Source organism: Cheilinus undulatus, linkage group 14 (genome assembly GCF_018320785.1).
Source record: "Cheilinus undulatus linkage group 14, ASM1832078v1, whole genome shotgun sequence".
In the NCBI taxonomy this organism is placed as follows: Eukaryota; Metazoa; Chordata; class Actinopteri; order Labriformes; family Labridae; genus Cheilinus; species Cheilinus undulatus.
In genome coordinates, this window is record NC_054878.1 from 12,587,118 (window position 1) to 12,605,917 (window position 18,800).

Below are 18,800 nucleotides of genomic sequence, written 5' to 3' on the forward strand. Positions count from 1 at the left end.
GACACGTTTCTGGTGTGTATTGACCTCAGGGCTCCCCCTTATCCCTGATTCTGTTTGGGATTTTCCTGAACTGGGTCTCCAGATGCAGCCATGGTAAGAAGGTTTTTGGTTGGGTGATCTCAGAATTTTATGTTGTGGTTCTCTTGGCTCCTTCAACAGGGGACCTGAAGTAGACATTTGAGTGGGTTGTAGCTGGGTGCGAAGCGGTCAGGATGAAGGTTAGCACCTCCAAGTCCAAGGCTATGGTTTTCTGACGGAAAATGGTGTCTAGCCCCCTCCAGGTGGTAAGTGTGTCTTTTCCCCAAGTGAAGGAGTTTAAGTATCTTGAAGCCCTGTTCACGAGTGAGGGCAGAATGGACCACGAGACTGACAGGCCTATGGGTGCAGTTTCAGCAGAACTGTAGATGTTGTACTAGACCATTGTGGTGAAGAGGGAGCTGAACCAGAAGGCAAAGCTCTCAATTTATCTGTTGATGTAGCTTCCAGCCCTCACCTGTGGTCATGAACTCTGGGTGATGACTGAAAGAATAGTACTGCAGGTTTAAGCAGTTAATTTCGACTTTGTATCTCATAATAATGACTTAGGATTCTCTTTTTTCACTTTTTAAATTACCTAACTTACACATTTTTCTCTTTTCAAGTGGCAGAAATGGGCTTCCATACCCTTCTGTAGTACTGTAGGCACATGCAAATTGAAAAAAAAAAAACCAAGATGGCGGAGTCCATATAGGGGACTCTCCCTATGTATAAAAATAAAGGCTAATTTTAAGTAAACAAAACCAAAGCAATTTACATATTCTGGCAATTAAACTAATTTAGATAGGCCTTCTAGTTTACTTCGCTAAATGCTGCTGGGCTAAATTTTACATGTTGCACCTTTAACAGTCTGTTCATGACATGGATTTGAATATTTATCAATAAAAGGAATCAAAATTAACAATTTCATCATCAAATTAGATCCAGCCAGTTGTTAGATTCTTGTTATGAGAGTTTTAGGAGAATTATCAATTGCAAATACAGGTGTTTCTATGAATTGTGTTTGCTGCTTATGGTGACAAAAACACTGAAAATGTCATTAAAATGTACACTTTTTGAGTTTCATTTTCTCTGTCATCAGAGATAACAGCTTTTGTAATCTAGCTGTCTAAACGATGTCGTACAATCTTTCCAGTATGTTTGGACTTCAAGCCTTTCTGTGTTAACTAGGTGGTCCAGTGCCAATGCAAATAAGTCCTAAGTGTAAAGAGTCGCTTTAGGTAAAGATCAGGAGGTATAGCGTTACAGATATGCTAATGAAGTCAGCTTACCCTTGGAGTGATGTTATCAACTGATATTTTAAGGACAAGGTGAGTGTTTCCAAACTTATTTTCCTGTTTATGTAGCGTAGAACTCCCTCTGAGACACAAAAAGGTCAGAGACGAGGCCAAGTGTTTGTCGGCCAAGCGTGTGGAGACGTGTAACACTAACCTGAAGTCATTAGACTAAAACGGATCTGATGATTCACCTGAGGATTGTGAACCCTCCAGAACAAGTTCAGCCTGTCAGTTGTGAAACCCAGACTTCGTCTGATCAACATCGCTCTTGGATGGCTGAAAAACAGTGAATTCCTCTGCAGCTGTAGGACCAAATATCTCAGCGTGAATGTAACAACACACAGGAGAAAGTCAAAGGGAAAACATTCTCGTAACGTAAAGCCTACCTGGCAACATTTTTGCATATCAGACCTCCCCAGTGCATGTCAGTATTCCAGCTGTGGCTACATTGCCAAAAAACACAAAAACAAGCTGTTTGCTATCACCGCCGTTCCCATGGGAACAGGCCCGCAGAGGGTGTGCCCGCTCTGACACTCATCTGCACAAACAGAATGCAAGCCTACTCCCCAGCATGCAACCTAAACCAAGAGAGGGGGAATGAGGGAGAGAGGGAGAGGGTGGGGGGGCATGTTTCAGCCTCTTTCTCTAAGAACGAGGGGCCTCATACAGAACCCTGCTATCAGTGTAAGCGATTAGCTGGCCCCGCTTGTGAAAAGTGCCACAAGGGGGAAAAGGATCAAGATTCCTGAGATGTTGGGCCTGCAGTGCTCATTCGCACACTTCCTCTTCTTAATAAAGACCACACATTCCCAGCGGCGGGCCGACAGAGCTGCAGTTCAAAGCTAGCTTGCACAGAAGAGAGGAAGGGACGTAAACAGCAGAATGTCAGCGAGCAAAACATTAAACAAATAAATACCAGGCCAGCTCAGTTAGCCTTTGTCATTTCTGTGAGGAATGAGAGAGTCGGACTTACAATACCTTCTTCTCTGGTGTTAGTTTCTTCCTGGGGCTTGTGTCAAGTTTGAGCATGAGTTAGCAGCACCTCCTCTCATCTCTGCTGCTCTGCCACAGGTGGCATAAACACCATGTAATTAGCTCACATTGCACCTGCAATATTTTTGCATTGCTTTATGGAAACACATGCAAATGCAGCACACAGCAGGTGTGACGGTGACAGTTGCTCATTTGCATATCATCCTCCAAATCTGAATACATCTATGAGGTCAACAAAGTTCACTTTAACTGTTTGATGCCCTGCAGTTCAACATACATGTCACTCTGTAGAGTTAATCATTTAAAGAGACAGGAAGGTCAGATAATCCTTTATGACAAAATGAGGAAATCCATTAAAACACATTATTTGCACAGCCCTAACCACTTCTTGTTTTTAGTTTACCAAAGCTACATGTGACTTCTAAAATTTGCCTGTTAGCTTGAAAATATTTTAGGTTGAGAAGACAATGTTAGTATAAAAAGTGAGCAGGTAAATGTGGAGTTACCTTAGCAGCATCACAGTTCAAAATGTTCCATGGACAAGGACATAAGTTTTAGCCAGATGCAGTGTAGAAAGAAATAAAGTAAAAAGAAAAACAATCTTCTTCATGACCCGTTTCTATTTAATCTGGCCTTGGTTTTTGCTCAGACTTAGGTCCTCCTTCTACACTCAAATTTAAATTTGATCCTTCTGGTAATAACTGTGTGCCATCCTGCATTTCCTGTCCTCCTGTCAAATATAGCACCTAAATAAGGGCTGAATCATAATCATGGGTATACCGGCTCTTTTCCGTGATCGGGGCCATTTGGCTCAGCTCAGCAAGAAGAGCTGACTCTTTCAGCTCCCAACAGCTCTTCATTTTTCCAGTTAAGTTTCATTTGACCTGCCAAATGTAACAATGTCATGGCATATTATAGATATTTTTGCTGCTATTTTTCTCTAGTTATGCTAAATTTTTAACAATAAAATACCATGTAATTTTTTTTTTTTGAAAATGTACCATTTTTGCAAAACATTTTGCCGGTCAGGTGAAATCTGCTCACTGGCTATGCTGTATGACATCTTATAAACATTCAGTTAAAGCTTTGTTGCAGTTTTAGGAAAAATCATATTACTATTACAGTTGAATATAGCCTGTAAATCAGGGCTGAATCAAAGCTGTCAGCATCAAGGTTTATAAAGTAAAAAATTAATATGTTGAATTTTAAAAATCAAATTAGATTCAAGCTTTAGTAGTTTAGGTGAATTGTAGTTACCATAGCAGGAAGCAGCTGGATACTACTTCACTGTCTTCCTGGCTGCTTCCACAGTAATGGAAAATAATACCACCAATCCACTGAATGTTTCATATCATTTAAAAAGAAGAAGAAAAAAAAATAAGTGTACAATTCCGTACAAATGTAAGCCCTGTGATGTCATGCGTATCTTTTTATTTTTTTTATACTATACCCTGTATTTACTTTTTATCCATAGCAAGCTCTTTTTTTGTTGTTACTTTAAATCTACCAGAAGCTCTTTACTTTCTAAAATGCTTCCTTTTCAAAGCCCTCCATGGCTTTTTAAAAATAACTTTTAATTATTTATTTTTACAATCTTAAAATAAAGTACCTTGAGATTAATGATGCGTTCCATTTACCTTGGAAGTCAGATATTGGAGATAGGATGACATCACACCTAAGTGGACTGTGCTCTAGTTGCTAGTCGGTAATTCGGGGTGCCAAAACTGCTCCGATTTTCTCTGTCGGAATTCCGAGTTCAGGATGCATCTGTGATGATGTATCCAACTGGCAACTCAGAATTTCTTAATTCTGAGTATGCACCATAACCCCTTCATTTCACCAGATATGTGTTCAGTCTGTCTCGATTTTGTTTCAGTCAATGAGAGTGTTTCCACAGGCTTTGCTCCGGAGCCCTGCACACCGATTCAGAAAGGAGCAGATCAAGCGGGGCAGCAAGTCAAAATATCCGGTTAAATTTCAGAATTAAATACTCTGTGTTGACAGCATACAAATGCCAGATCATATTCCACTTTACTGCATCAACAAAACGTCATAATGGGGCGTAGCAGAGCTCAGAGTCAACAGGTCAGAGCAACGAGAGGAAACACATTTGTTTATTAATAGGTTACTTACTCATGGTAGAAACACAAAAATCCACATAATACCACTTTTGTTCTCGCACTGCTGCTCTGTGCTGCGTACGTAAACGCGGTCAGCGGATTTTGACACAATCAAACTGGAGCACAGCTGTGATGGACCAGGGAAGGACCCCGTAGAAGTCCTGAGTAAGACGGCACAAATTAGAAACTTAAAAATTTACAAATGAAGACTTTTGAGCAGATTTCTTGATTTAATTATTAACCTTAACTTTGTTGATTGCATAGACAAAGTAACTAAACTGCTAAATCAGAAGTCCTGAAGTGAGTCATTTTGTACATGCACTCCTAATGTACCGCTTGTAAAACAATGTTAAACGCTTACAGAATATTAGGCAAAATAAGCATTTTTAAACCATCTTGCTCAATAAAATCTTGGTTTTAGACCACACAGGAGTAGCAGATTGTCATGCAGACTTCAAATTCTGTCTTAAAATGCAGAATAAGTTTTAAACATCCAGCTGAAAATGCCATCGTGATCATGGATCAAAATTCTGTCATTATTTTGGATTTTTAAAATGAATCATCTGACAACTTTGAGGAAATGAAAAATGATGGTTTTTTTTTTTGTGCCTGTCTGAGAAGAAAGTTGTTTTTTTTTCTCCATTTTACTTCTCAAATTCTCTTTTGAATGAATTTGAATTTAAACTATCCCACCGTTTATTCAGTTGTATTAAGTCTAAGTGACTCTTTTGTCACACTGTAGTTTTATTGTAAGTCATGTTTGACCCAGCAGTCCAAAAATATGAAACAGCAGCTCTACAAAAGACAAAGAAAAGATTTTGTCCCTGAAGAAAACACCCTTGTCTCTGAGTGAGCAATAAATCTAGCACTTAGGAGAGGTCGTGTGAGTGAGTGAGTGCGTGTATTTGAGCGTGTAAATGTACTCTGTGTCTCCAAGTCCGTCGCCTCCAGAGCTGTCAAAGGTAGCCTGGCCTCGCAACTTCCGTAACCCGTGACCCCTGTAACTCCTGTTTTGTTCTCGGCACTCCAGGCCCCTCTGATATCCCTCCTCTGGAGCTCCCCCCAGATGGCAGACACCCCTCTCCTCTCTGTTCCTACAACACCAGCCCGGTAGCCTTTGACCTCCCCAGCACCTCTGCCTCTCTGTGCGGCTGCCCTCGCATTCCAGTAAAGGCGCTGAAACCTGAGCCTGCGGTGAGCTCATCGCCGGGCCACGGATTCAAGAGTTAAATGATACCAAAAAACACAGAGGGAAGAGAAAACGGGGAGAGAGAGAGAGAGAGAGACGGGGGGAGAGACAGCAGCCGCTGGTGCAGGACAGGTCTGGAACTGGTTCTATGTGTCTGCTTGCCGGGGCTCTTCGGGGGTTAAGTTACACCAGAGAAAGCTAGGAGGAAAAGGAAGAAGAAACTGCTGGCGTCTTTGAATTCTCCCTGCTTTTGTCTGTCTCGTTCCTTGCCCTCTCGCTGTCTCTCGTCGGCCTGACTGACTGGTGCCTGCAGTTTCCTCTTGACACACTCCAGTGAGCCCACCGCCCTCCATCCGCGCTTTCAAGTTAACGAGCCCCTTCGGTCTCCTCCTCGTGTCTGCGAGTCGAGCTAGGATATGAGTGTAATGCCGTGAGGTCGCTGGCTGCGCTCTCCCTGTGCCTCTGTTCTTACCTGACCCTGCCATGACCAGCAAGTGTCTTAAGACGGTGAGTGGCTCTCTTCAATTCGCCAAGTTTTTTCAGCTCCTGTGAGCAGAACTTGGGGATTGAGTGGCTTTAACACTAGAAAGAGTCATTTGACTGCCATAGGTATAACTTTGCTGAATTAAAAACTGCTATCCTGCTGGTCCCTAACTTTCCTAAAGATGTCTGTATTCTAACTTTTTTTTTATTGCACTAAAGACAAAGAAAACTTCTAGCTGGCAATCCGTTTGATTGCAGAGCTTTTACTGAACTTAAATTGATACATTTTTCTGTAGTGGCAGCTTCATCTTGGTTGCTTTACAGCGTTCATCATTTCTCATGGTAGGGTGCCTATTCGATTTCAGATGTTTGATTGTTCAATTAAACAAAGCTGAGGAAGTATTCAGGCTTTTATTAGTCAGGATTAATGTAACGTTCTGTGGTGCTGATCAAGGGCTGGTTTGACTGATAATTCCTGGCGTGATCATACGAAGACATCACCTGTAACCAGCTGGTATGGAGAGAGACAACGGAAAACACTTTTTGTCTGGCATCAAACATTTCATTCTGTTTTTGTAAATCAAATTTACCCCATAATTAACAAATTAAAACACAGTATTATTACATACGCTGGAGGTCAGAATAAATGTGCAAAATTAGCATTGACAAAAAAATTACAAATTAAATGGTTATGAAAACTTCAAAACACAATACAATATTACAATAACATGAAAAAATATCAATACCAATAAATGAAAATATGAATGATGTAGTTTTGCTATTTCACCAGTTTGTTTGTTATTCATTAAAAAGTCTGACATTTACATTTTATATATAGACCTCTTTTAGCAGTAGAAACACCAGTGTTTGCTAGCATTAGCTTTTGTTAGCGTTAGCAAAAACTAACGTGGCTATGCTAGGTACGTAGTTAACATTACTTTGTGAGCCATTGTAGCTAGTTTGTAACTTGAGCTTTAGCAAACAGTGCTAAAGCTCACATAGCGTTAGCTACATAGGTAACATGGCAAATACAGCCAAAGCTAAAGCCAATGTAGCTATGACACTAGTGTGGCTAACATAAGCTATGTAGCCACATTAGCTTAAGCAAATGTCAGCATCAGTAAATGTAGCAAAAGTGAATGTATCTTTGTTGGCCAAAGCTTTAGCTATGTTACCTACATATCTATGTAGCTTACGTAGCTTTAGCCTTAGCTATGTTAGCTGTGTCAGAGTGTGACATATAGGACACGCTTTTCTGTTGTAACTAGACAGCATTGTCAGCTTTATAAAAACATTTTATAATAAGATTTAAGAGGCCAGGTTTTTTACCTTTAATATTTGGAAGCTTAACTCTTGCCATAAATCAAATGAGAAGTCTATTCTAATTTTATTTTGAAAGGTTTAGCATGTATTTCTGTCCTGACAGAGATGGTGTTTCACAGAAGTGGTCTGCTGTCTTGAGTTTATTTTGCTGTGTTGCTTTAGCTTAGCTTGTAAAATTTCCCCTGTAGTGAAACATTATTTGTCTGGTTTAACTAATAGCAAATGATCTTATTCACAAAAATGATGAGCTAATAATGGCTCTGTACTGTTGGAGTAAAAATATTGGTAAATATAAATATATGACAGTAGGTGGTAAAAGCTATGTAGTATTTAAGGGAAAAGTCACGCAAAAAAATTTCCAGTGATCAGGTGGACAATTACACCTCCAAAATATATATTTTTGTAAATAGTTCCTAGTATCTTACTATAAAAGGAGGTCAAATTGAACATTTCATCATCAAATGAGACACAGCTTGTTATCATGTTCTTGCTCTCTGACTGTTAGAACTATCTATTGCAAATACAGGTGTTTTTGTATGGAATTATTACATTGTGTTATATGTGATGCCAAAATATGTTGAAAAAATGCCCACATGACTTCATTAAAATATACATTTTTGTTTTATTTTATGATATCCCGACACGATGACCTCTCATGGACTAGAACAGTGGTTCTCCACTGGTTGGGTCACAGGACCCACCATCAACTCATCAAGGAGAATTCTGGAGATTTTTTTGGTCAGTCAGATGTATTTAATAACAAAATAATAGAGCTTGTACCTAAAATAGTACAAAAGGTGTAACAAAACAATGAAACAGGACAAAAGATGCATGTTTTAAAGCATCTCATAGACAATTTGGGGGAATTAGTCCCCAGGCCCACATCTGTGACCCACTGAAAAAGGCTTTACAACTCACTTTTGGGTCCAGACCCACCAGTTGAGAACTAATGGTCTTGTAGGTTTGGAGTTCTGGCCCTTCTAGTGTTAAATGTGTGGAAAAAAAAGTGATAAATACTTGAAGAAAACAATTGTCTCTAAAGCGCCTCTCCAAATGGTGCATCTAGGAATCATTGTGATTCATGTCTCACGTTGAGATGAGTACCATTAAGAGCCTTAATCACTGCAAACATAATTAAACCAATCAGTGTTTCTCACAAGCTGAGTCTGGAGGATTGATGCACAAAGTTAGAAAAAAGAAGCTGCCTCAGCTGAAAGCAAAGATCAACTTTTAAAGTTTTAAGCCATTAAATAAAACCTTTTATCCATGCATTATTCATAGCTGCCATGTTTCTTTCTAGTTCACCGGCTGTTGTTCGCCATGTCTTTCCCTGACCTCCTGAACTTACCCTGTCAACCTTTGGGGTGATGAATCCCGCTAAAGCAAAGTTTAAACATGCTAATGATTTTAATGGGTGGCCCCCAGGAGACTTGAAGGAAAAGGTTGGGTACACATTATTTAAAAAATGATAATAGAGTGTGTTCACATTTTCTCTCAGGTGTTTTAAATATTCTGAATGGTGTGAAGGCCGCTGTACGGTCAGAAATCAGCCGCGTGCTCTTTCCTTTCCAGGCAGAAAGTAATTTAAAATAATTGTGAATGTTTCCAGTGATAACTTTAAAAGTGTCTGGGGTGAGACAGTAGCAGTTATTACTAACATCTTTTGCGATGCTCTCATTATTTAAATGGGTGAAAAGTGCTTCAGTGCTCCTCACAGGTAAACACAGCACACTTCTCAGGAAATAATCACATCTCTATGATCAAAAGATGTTGTTTTAATGCCAGGGAATGCTGCCCTGGATGAACTTTATTTAACAAAGCTTTTTTATAGTCAGGTTACTTAATGCACCCTAGCATGCCAGATCCCCACACCATGGCTGCCAATAAGTGATTAATGAGTCAACATTACAGCCAATAGTGTGCAACAACACAACTTCACAAGCCCAGGCAGACCTTCCAACATTTAATTACAGTATTAGGCGTTTTTAGGCAATATGCACATTCTTTCTGTTACTACTACATCCATTATAGGTACAGTGAGATGAAATTGTATGGCCCAAATTTGTTCCCTACATACTTAACATGCCTGTTAAATAAAATATATTATCTTATTAGGTAGAAATGAAAAAGTACTGTAAAATGCACGAGCTTTACTTTTAGTACTATTCTTTCATCTCTAATGTTTACTGTTTATATACCTGGGCTATGCAATTAAAATGTAACCCCATTCATTGTGTATGGAAAGTGGCCAATTCACTGCTCAGAATGTACTAAAGGACATTACAACAAAGGCCAGACCGGCGGGGTTTGGTGTCACTTTTCAACTGCTTTTCTCCTTTGTTAGGTTAAAAACGTACATGCCAAGAAAACAGGGAGTATACCTCTAACCCTCGGATTCTACTATGTCCATTTTGAGGACATTCATCATTTTTATCATCATTATTTTGAGTTGATAGTCACATTTTTATAGATTGATTTATTAAATTTGACCAAAGTTATTATTTTTCTTCATATTAAAAAAAAAAAAATGTGTTGCCCATGGAACTCTACTGACGCCAAATAACTCCTTCCATCCTTGTTTGTCTAAAATCTAGACAATAGACTTCCATTAAAAACACATTTTTTGACTGTGTCTATGGCACCAAAACAACTTATAGCAACCTTTTCTATGCAGTCAATCAGTCACCAGGGCTCTAAATTTCACCATTCCACAGTGATCCAGCAACACGCATGCAGGATTTCTTCCATGGACTCAGAGTGTTTGAAGCGCTACTTCATCCATTAAACATCATCAGAATTAAATGAAACGATTCGTGCCACTAGATATGGATGTCTGAGAGTGGGCTACATGTGTAAGGAAAAGTTTGTGTGCTCCTACGTGTGTGCACGGGTGTGAATCTGCATCTTTGTTTACAGTTGGACATGCCATAAGTGGAGTGTTGACAGTCGAAAATGCTACTTCGGGTTCTGCAGTCTGGGACTAAGAAAAGGGGACATTTAGACAATTTCAACTTTGTCCTCACTTCATAGCAAGTGGATGGACATGCATGAGGATGAAAAGGTCCTTTCAATCAATAGGAGAGAATATATCATATCTCTAATATGCAGTAAATTTATATATATACTTGTAATTGGGGTCACATTTTTGTTAGAGGTGGAAATGCGCGTGTTCATGATTCATATCCTACAATTTTCCTCTGATTTTTTATGCCTGTACATAAAATAAACCTAACATGAACAAATCCATTCGCTCGCATATGATTTGTTTTTTTTTTTTGTTTGTTTGTTTGTTTTTTTAGTGGTCAGGGTTAAAGTTGTGGTTTTATTTTTAAAAGTTTTTCTTTCTAGACCATTTTATAAGGGAAGTACGGTGTTTTTGCGTTATTTTTTTTTTCCGTAAAAAATAACAGTGACGTGTACAAAAACTGGCATAAAAAGGGTCTAACATTGATTTTTTTTTTTTTTTTTTTTTTTTTTTTTTAACATTAGGGCTGAAGTTGTTGAAGAGATTTGAAGCAGTGAATTAAAAAAATGTTGATAAATGATTATTTTATTAACACTTACCTGCATGTCTGATTTCTGGACATACTGGCCTCAACCATGCTTCAAATTATAAGGGAGCGAGGGTTAAGTACATAAACCTTGTAGATTACTGGATTGCTGGTTTCACTGAAAAAACTCCTCACATACTAGATGGGCAACCTCCATATGGTAAAAAGAGATACTGCTAAAAGGTTAACACATGATTAACATTTTTAATCACATGACAGCCTTACAACATTGCTAAACCATGGAATTTCTTTCACTGTTTTTCCACTTTCTATTTTGAAAGAAAAAATGGAACTTCATGTATATTGATGATTAGTACCAGAGATTCACTAGAATTTTTTTTCCAAAATGCCCAAAATGACCAACAGTCCTCTAGAATTCAGTCCATTTAGAACAAGTATTGCTAGCCATGTGACTTATAGCCTGCATTTTACAGCACTAAACAGAAAAAAAACCACTCGGATACAGATTTATGTCTGTATCAGAGTGCCCTGAAATTATGTAATTGTTTCCTTGTAATTTCATCTTGCTTGTTTACACACATTACACATGATCAGACATTGGAAATGACTGCAGAAAGCCATTCTTTTATTTGTCTTTGTGTAAGTTGTTTCAGCAAACAATTAAATTCTTAGCATCACGTTAGCTCTGAGTTAGCACATTAGCACATTAGATGCTACCATAACTTAGCAACTTAAAACAGTCAAATACCATCCTCCACTGACCACACCAATAAACTGATGATCTCAACTGTAACCTCCTTTAAAACAGTAAAATCAAATCATCGTAGTTTCTTTGGAGTAGTCCCAAAGACAGAAAAAAAACTGTCCACTGTGGCTAGTTTAGTACAGCCATCCTTTCATCAATGGCTCTTTCCATAGCTGAAGTTATGGTCATCGCTGATACGGATTAGCTAGGACGCTCCAAGCATGAACTCCAAGCTGAAAGGAAGTGAGATGGTGCTCCTGCCATTGGCCTTACCAATCCATGCCTTTCTGCATGACATGACTCAGTGCTGAATACACTTCATCTGAGAACTGGTCATAGGTAGATTTACCCACTCACTGAAGTCCGCTACAACTTTCTCCTCAGTTGATCCTTGTCCCATCTGCCACATTGGTGTTTATATTGCTCAGCTTTCTTATTACCTGCAGTGATGGCTAATTAAAATCCTTCTTTGCAACCGATTTCCCTGCATAGTTTTCAGAAGCTCGAAGCCTCCTCGAAGATAGGCTTTGTTTGATGTCATCCATGTTGATCACGTGAAAATTCACCACCTAAATTAGCCATGTGCTGCCTACTTAGAGAAGCAAACCCAGTGCGGAACTGGGAGTAGGTTAAACTGAAATCACTTTTTTTATATTAAAGGACTCTTGCAAGAGATCGTCTAGGTAACACAGCATATAATTTGCCCATCCACCTGAGAAACAGGCCAAAGACTAACTGTAGGCCAACCAAAACTCTGATTAAGACATGAACTTAACCACAGAAAAAGGAACTTTTCCTTGATTGAAAGGAAATAAGGTAATGGTAAAAGTGTAAATCTTTAATAACACAGGATGTAGATGACTTTTGACTTGTCCTGAGATATATTTTGACATCTCTGTGGCAGCAGGGAGACTTACAATGACTTACCCAAAGCTGAAAGGGACAATAAAGCATTGAATTTATTTCTTAAAAGGAATGCACCAATTATGCACCTTAATCGCTTTAAAAATAATGCATTAATGCTGACAGATATATAGATTAAACCTTTTTGAGAGACTCCAAGAAAGAGACTTTAGCTTATATTCCGGATTTTTCTGTAGATGCAAAGTTACATTTTGCACCATTTTTATCTGACTGTTTATCTCGCACCGGTCTCACTATGTTGTATTAATAGTGGCTGCAGTCATAATGGGAAAGGTTAAGTCACCATTCATAGTGTAATGTGGTTATTATATTTCTGAATGTCCCATTCTAACTAGTATTTGTGGGACATGACCCTCTGGAATAACTCGCTTACTGTTGCTGCTTAACTTTGACGTACTGTGTTTTAAAAATCAGCCCTAGCCCCCATCAGGTATTGTAAGAAAAACAAAATATACCCTTTTTTTCCCTTTAAAATCCTTAAAGTGTTTAAATATTTTGTAGTTTTGATCAAGACTGAAGTTCATTAAGTTTTGACCCAAAAATTTGGTTAAAACTTTTTTTCATTGATCTATATTTTGGAGGTGGACATTTGTTTTTGTCCTCTATAGCCTTACAGAGTAGCAAATGACCTATTTAAAAATGAAATTGTAATATAAAACTAATCAAGAGAAAAACCTTTTGTAAAACTAATGTCACTTAGAGTACCCAGCCATAATTAATGCAAAATAAAATGTGAAAATGACTCTTTTGGACAGAACTTCCATACTGATAAGAGAAGGTTAAATTGAGTTGAAAGGAAGGAGTGATGATGTTACTTTAAGGGATGAGTATTTCATGGAGTTATGATTCTGAGTGATAATTCCTCCTCATTGAAGACCTTTCTGTGTTGGGTTTGCAAGTTTTCAGGCTTTCCAGAGTGAAGACGCTCATTAGATTAACTGGTAAATCAAATTGCCTGAGTGTGTGATGGTAGCTTGGAGTGGCTTCAGATGGATGGTTGAAGTAGACTATGTAGCATCATAATGGTAACAGTTATAATGTCTGTAATATCCCTAACATAGTTTTTGGACATTTTTGAAAGCAATACATAACAAAACCCCCGATGTTATCTCACTTACTCAGAACACCCTGGATCCAAAACAGTTGAGGTGCTGTTTGAATGTAAATAAAACAGAATGCAGTAATTTGCACATCCTATAGACCTGTATTTTATTCATTATAGAAGATACACAACATATCAGATATTGAAACTGAAACACATTACTGTGAAAAGTCTTAGTAACAAAAGGCTAGAAAAGTAAATGGTACCTATGGAAACAGTTGGAGGAACATTTTAACTCATTAGGTTAACTGGCAACAGATCAGTAGCAAGACTGGTGTCTTATCATAGCGGCACAGTCTCAGAAGTAGAGACGTTTGCAGTTGTTCATCAATCTACGAAGTTGTGGAACAGTTTCACAAAAATGTTCCTCAATGTAAAATTGCAGAGACTTTGAAAATTCCACCGTCTACAGTACATAATATCATCAAAACATTTAGAGAACCAGGAGAAATCTCTGTGCTCGAGGGACACAGCTGAAGGTCAAAATCAGAAGCTTGTGATCCTTTGGCCCTCAGGAAGAACTGCATTAAAAACAGACATGATTCTGTTCTGGAAATCACTGCAGGGGTTCAGGAACACTTTGTGAAGTCACTGGCCACAGTTACACGATGTTTTTTAATTCGGAATTAATTATTCAGAATCAAATAATTCGGAATTAAAGTATTCTCCTTCGAGTTTACATGGAAATAGTAATTCTGAATTGAGGTTTACATGGAAAACACGTTTAATCGCCTTTATTCAGTTTCGCTTAAGGTCTGGGGGTTGGGAAGAGTTCTGATTGGACAGGGGGACAGGACAAGGGAACGAGCATACGCAGAACAACCAAAATTAATTAAAAGCGGAATGAACGTATACGTGATCGAGGAATTATTCAATTCAGATTTAAGATCAGAATAAACCAGCCACTTACTTCGGATTTAAGTTAAATTCAGAATGGTCATTTTCATTCGGAATTAGGTGTTTACGAGGTCATTTTTTATCTTTTTACAGAGGATTTAGTTTTTATTCTGAATTAAAGGAGAATTAAAGCTCTCATGTAAACGTAGCCATTGTCTGTTAACACAGTTCAACATGCAATCTAGAAATGAAAGTTAAAGCTGTATCATGCAAATAAGAAGCCTTATGTAAACACACCACTGTCTTCTCTGGGCCAAAGCTCATTTAAATTGGTTTGAGGCATAATGGAAAACTGTTCTGTGGTCAGATGAGTGAAAATTTTAATTTTTTTTTGGAAACTAGGGTCACCATGGCCTGTGAACTAAAGAGGGGAGGGACCATCCAACATCTTATCAGAGCACAGTTCAAAAGCTTTAGTGTCTGATGGTTGCATTAGTGCCTATTAGAGCACTGTCAGTGGAAAAGTAGATATAAATGTTAGAGCATCATACACTCCTATCTAGACAACATCTCTTTCAGGGCAGGCCTTGACTATTTTAATAAGACAATGCTAAACCACATGCCACACTGATTACAACAGCATGGCTTCACAGTAGAAGAGTCCGACTGCTGACCTGTCTGGAAAACATTTGGCACATCATAAAATGAAATATCAGAGTCCTGCATGAGACAGGAATGGGACAACACCCCCACCCTCCCACCCACCCACAACTCTAGCAACTGGTCTCTTCACTTCCCCTACGTTTAGAGACTGTTGTTAAAGAAAGAGGGCCCACCCCTACTTTTTGGAAATGTGTTGTACCAGACATCTCTCTAGTTTATTCACTTCCACCAAATATCCATCTATAGAAACAACCCTCCATATATTGTTGGAGGGTTTTTTTTTTTTTTTTCATTTTTAATTTTTTATCCATCACTTTCAGCTATTTCAACTGTTTGAACTTTAATTTCCAGCTTGTATCCGCCCTCACATTCAAGGTTTATCCATATATAAATTTTGCAGTTCTTTATTTTTTTTCTTTTTTCTACCTCCACATTGTTTTTTCTACAGCTTTTGCTCCACCTTTAGAAAACTAGTTGAACTTTTAATCTATTTTCAGCCTTTTTTAAAGTTTCTCTTATCGACCAGTTTTCATGAAGAGCGCCACAGAAGATCAACATACTCCAAACTCAAACACTCAAAAATATAAGCCCTTTTTTCATGAGGAGCTATTCCCTGACAGTTTAATTGGTACACCTTCAGTGATGGGTTCATATGACAGAAAAATACCCTCATTGTGGCTCAGTGAGTTATTTTAACTTTATATTTCATTCATCCGTTTTCACACAGAAATGCCACAGCTGTGTGGCTGCCGCTTTCACACTGAGGAGCTCCTGTTTTCTCTGCCTCTCATCACGCTAAATTATACATTAGGCTATATGTTTAGGTTTTTTGACAGTTGGTCTGACTGAATGAGCTATTTAATGGCATTATTGTTAATTTAGTGAGACATTTTTCTCTTCTTTCAGATGTTTAATAGACCACAAAATTTAGTAATTAAGAAAAGGATTATTGCAGTTGGAATGCTCATCTCCAGCTGTAGCTTTCTAAAAATGTGTGAAAAGAATTTTCCATATGAAGTGTATTTAAAGTGTAGAGTTTCACTAAGGCAGTATTTTAAATTTTCTCTAAATCTCTGCAGTTTTCATGCTACATCATCCACGCTTGCACTCTGAAAATATGTGACTGAAGTGTCAGCAAGGGCGACAGCTCTACATGCAGCTACTGGGAGTGTCGGGGTACAAGTGCTGAAAGGGAGCACTTACACCTATAACTGCTTTAGGGGACAGGCAGGTAGTCACAGAGCGTTTTATATGAGAGGACATGAATGAACGTATTTGACAGCTGGAATGTGTTTTTCTACGGCGAAAGGGGAAAAGAGAGAGCACAGACTAGAGCTGGGTGATTAGACTAAAAATCAGATCTGAATATCCTGTAGCTCAGGGGTGTCAAACTCAAGGCCCAGGTCCCAAATCTGGCCCGTTGTATGGTTATACCGCAAGATCATATCATATTTTTATTATAAGTGGCCCAGTGAGGTCTGCAGATTTCCAGTACAAAAATGTAAACGTAACTTTGATTATTTAAAAAATCCTCGAGTCATAAAAAATTGAAAAAACAAAGGCTAAAAAATAACTGCATTAAAAGTCAGAATGTCATCAAGAAATTGTGTATTCATTTCATTTTTTTCAATTTTGCATCTCACAATAATGACTTAAACTTATTATTTTCATACAAGTTCTCATATTTTGCCTTTTCAAATTTATAGATTTGACTTATGTCCTTTTTTTCCTTTTAAGTAAAATTTTAAATATCAAGCCATATTTAATTTTTTTTACTCATTTTTTATTTTATGTCATGTTTTGACCTTTTCAACTCCTAACTTAGACTTATAATCTCATATTTCGACCTTAAAGCCTCACAATTTAAAATTTCATCTCATATTTTGACCTTTAAAACATAATTCTGCCTTTCTTTTTCATATTTTCCTGTTTAAAAACATTATTTCGACACTTCATTTTGTGTTTTGACCTTTTGAACTAATAAGTTTGACTATTTATCTCAGATTTTGGAGCCTTTAAACTTATCATTTGGACTTCTTTTAATCTCAAAATCATCTATCATCAGTGCTAATTTTTCCCCCATAATTTATTACAGTTAAAAATAAGGTTGACAGTTAATGGTTAAATGGTGACCTCAAATTAGACTGAAATTCAGAATCCGGCCCCTGCTGAGATTGAGTTTGACACTCCTGCTTTAGCTGAATGGTTGTTCATGATGTAAAATACGTTTCATTGGTCCTGCTGGTACGATGAGCTGTAATAGTTTCTCAGGATTTGTCTATATCTATATAAATGTAAATGTAAACTCTAAACTGGGGCAAAGTAACAAAAATGAAAATCCTAGTTGCCCAAGGCTGGGCTTTTTTTTTTTTTTTTTTTTTTTGAATAATTGAAAATTGTATATTAACCCTTCCACACTGCCTAATCTGTACAAATACACTGGCATCATTTTTATGTTTCAAGGGTGTGATAATGTTCTATACTCTTGAATATAATAGATATCAAAATGATCAAATCTCCATTATTTTAACAATTAATGGCATGAAAAACTTCAGTGATCTTCTGTTATATTTTTAACTAAGGCATAGAGAGAAAACTGCACATGTATGATGAAAACTTTTGGAAGGAAATAAAACTTTGATACCACAGGGAGAGGGGGAAAAGAAAGTCCTGATACGGAAAAATTAATTTTGTATTGCTAAACCGTTCCGAAAAATTCCACCTCCACAATGTCTAAGCTGTAGAAAAACACTGGGACCATTCATCATTTTGAAAGTTTGAAAGCCTACGCTTCAAATTTAATGTATTTCGATATGATATAATCTTATTATTTTTATGTTTAGATGTTCAAAAAGGGATGAAACAAGATCTTCAGTTATCAAAGGGGAGAGAACAATAATGAAATTGTTCAAAACATTGGCAGTGTTTGGTCAAATCTGATACCAAAGCAACAAAGCTTAGAGTCCTATGTCCTGATTGCAGACTGCAATTGCAAACAAACCATCTAAATTTTAGAAAGATATTGTCAACATTTCTATTCCCATAAAGTGAGGTTACCAATATTTTCTACATTATTTCAAAATGATAAAATTATTTTAATAACCAGTGGCATCAAAAAGTTAAAAAAAAAAAAAAAGTTAAAAAAAAGTTAAAAAAAAAGTTAAAAAAAAAAAAAAAAAAAAAAACCTTGATGAAAACCCTTTTTTGGTCTTTGGTCATATTTTTATCAAAAGAGTCTAAGAGTCTAATTTGGGTGATTATGTTGTCAACATTTAGGAAAGTGTTTTGCCAAAAGATGAAGACAGAAGGAAGTCCTTTACACCCGAAATTCAGCCATCTACAGACATCTACAGAGTCTACATTGTATCCAAACATTGGCAACATTGTTTTATTTTAATTTTGTCAATATTTTCTATATTCTTGAATACTATGTGTTTCAAACAGGAAAAAAAATAAATAAATAAAAAATCTCCATTATTTAACTTATCCCTGGTATCAGATAGTGGAGAAACCTCATGATCTTCAGTTTTTATTTATTTTTTTATTTATTTTTTTGCAAAAGAAGAGCAGTGTCTAAATTGCACAGATAAAGAATG

General features: G+C 37.4%; 1 long non-coding RNA gene across 1 annotated transcript in view; it reads left to right on the forward strand.

Annotated features, from left to right (window-relative positions):
• The first annotated feature begins 5,803 nt into the window (after nt 1-5,803).
• The window catches only part of LOC121520879, a 59,814-nt gene continuing 46,817 nt past the window's right edge, over nt 5,804-18,800 (forward strand). Inside the window, exon 1 of the long non-coding RNA XR_005992812.1 lies at nt 5,804-6,122. This is a non-coding gene — a long non-coding RNA (uncharacterized LOC121520879). The remainder of the gene's footprint in view (nt 6,123-18,800) is intronic.